Here is a 2,442-nt window from a genome sequence, read left to right on the forward strand (position 1 = left end):
AAATATGTCTTAGGGATGCCTGTCCCCACCATGTTTGCACTGGCATGCATGCTGTATTGACCCTTTGCAACCAGCACTTTGCCATGTTGTACATGCTGGCCCAGGGCACAATCCCTGTTGTCCTCATATCCTTGTGCTGCAGGATATGCAGGATGACCTACTACCTCAACTTCCACCATGAGAAGCAAGTGGCAGAGGAGGTTTGGGTCTACTATGGTGGCATGCCATCCATCCTTCAAGCTGAAAAGCACATGGCTTTTGAAGACTGTCTCTGCCATCTCTTTTGCATGCAGACTGTCCATCTTTTGCATGCAGACTGTCCATGCCCAGTACACATGTCTATCCATTTGTTTGTCCCTTTCCTTCCCTCCCCTCTAGTGTGTACCTCTTCCCAGAGGGGCTGCTGGATGGCAATCTCTTCTTCTTTCTTGCTGAGTATGTCATCATCCCTATGACTAGCAGAGACTGATGCAGGGATCAGTGCATCTGCAAATGCAGACATATACAACCTGATGCTGGCAAATGCCAGTATCCTGCAGCAAGGTCAATATTGCCTGTCCCTCCTTCAAAGCAAAAGTATATCCAACCTGTTCAACCTTTATGCCTTGCTTCTCCACCATGCCAAGCAGGGCAGCATTCTCCACCTTCCCAACAATGCCCAGCACCAGTACAACCAACTCAAATATGCCATGCAAGAGTGCAATGCTTTCATGGCCTATACCAGCCAGCCCCACTGGGCACATGTGTGCTCTGAGTGCACCAAGACAATCCAGCATGATGGGCATCCCTGTGAGTGCACTGATTCATTCAGTTACATTCATTACTCATCCTCTACAGACGTTATGAGTTGTGCCATCACAGATGGCATAGCTATTGGCCACTCATGCTGTGCCATCCACAACTGTCCTCTCCCTCTTCCTAGTTCTCATGCCCACTTCTGCATTCCTCATGCCCATCTCAAATATGTCTGCATCTTCCCAGGCTGCAATGCTCCTACATGACTGGACATGCAGACCTGTGACCTGGAAGAGCATGCTGCACAAGAGACAGCATACCACACTGCTGGCAATTTGTATGCCTTGCTCTGACAGTGTTGATGCAAGGCATACCAATGCAATGAGATTGGCCACAGCTGCTATTGGCCAAGACCAGCTGAGGAGGAGGACAAGGATGAGGAGGATGAGGAGCAGGAGGAGGCACAGGATAAGCAGGTGTAGGTGCACATCCCAGACAATGGGGAAACGCTACCGGTTGGTGCCAGGCTGGCAAAGGGGAAAGAGAAGAGGAAGGAGAAGGGGAGCAAGGCCGCTGCCAAGCCAAAGTACAAAGGCTTGCACTTCGGCAGGTGCAGGACGCACCACAAAGAGCTTGTGGTCTGTCCATGCAGCATCATACTTGCTTGGGCAACCTTCTATGGTTCAGAGGGCATGTCCTCAGTTGCAGTCAGCAAAGTTCACGCATCCATAGAGCAAACACTAACCTTTCACTTCTCAGCCTTTCCTCATGTCTGTATTCCCCACACGTAAGGCCATGCCTGAGGTGTTGTTCTTCGATAACAACTGCACTCTAGGCCAATATCTCATAGGCCAACTGGAAGCCAAGCACTTCAAGGAGACTGCACTTGTGGTGGATGTCTTCCACTACAAGGCAAAGCATGCAGACAACAATGTCTATTGCAGCACTCACTGCAATCTGGTGTCTTTCCCCAAGTTGTACAATCCAGTGTCAGAAACCTGGATGTTCAACTCCTTGGTGTGGGAGCAGACCAACATGTGGATATGCAAGTATCAAGGTCAGCTGTGAGAGATGAGTGCCATTCAATTCAAGTTCTTCCTTGACAAGGTGATCAAGGTGAGGAATGAGGCGATCATAGAGGGCTTGGAGTGTTGAGGTTTGGCTCCTCACTTGAAGCCTGCCAGTGCACTGTAGACTATGTACAACTAATTGGATTACTTGGTTTATATACTGTACAGTATTCCATGAGCATACAGGTCAACCATGGTGATAAGATAACAGTGATGGCAAGCACAGTTTGCATTAAGAAACTATATATGTATGGGTTGTTCATTTGTGCAGAAGTTCTACATCAGCTTCTTTGGCCTCATGCTCCCCGTCTTGTGCTTCCTTCTGGGCCTTCCTATGAGCTTTCCACTCCTTCCAGCTCCACTTTTTTGCTGCTTTGGTCAACAAAGCAGCAGGAGGACCAGGCATTTGAGGGGGTGAGGAAGGAGGACTTGCAGAGATCAACTTGGCAGGTCCAGGTGTGGCAGGCTGCTCAGGGATTGCTGCAGCCAGAGACAACACTTCCTCAGAGATACAGGGAGGGTACTCATTGAAGACCACTGGAAAAGGGGCTTGAACATAGAATGGTGTGCCTGTGCTAGTCTGCATGCATACCACCCCCCTCACCCATGGCCAGAGCAGCATCCCANATTGCTTGCT

Source organism: Dacryopinax primogenitus (assembly GCF_000292625.1).
Source record: "Dacryopinax primogenitus strain DJM-731 SS1 chromosome Unknown DACRYscaffold_16, whole genome shotgun sequence".
NCBI classification, from domain to species: domain Eukaryota; kingdom Fungi; phylum Basidiomycota; class Dacrymycetes; order Dacrymycetales; family Dacrymycetaceae; genus Dacryopinax; species Dacryopinax primogenitus.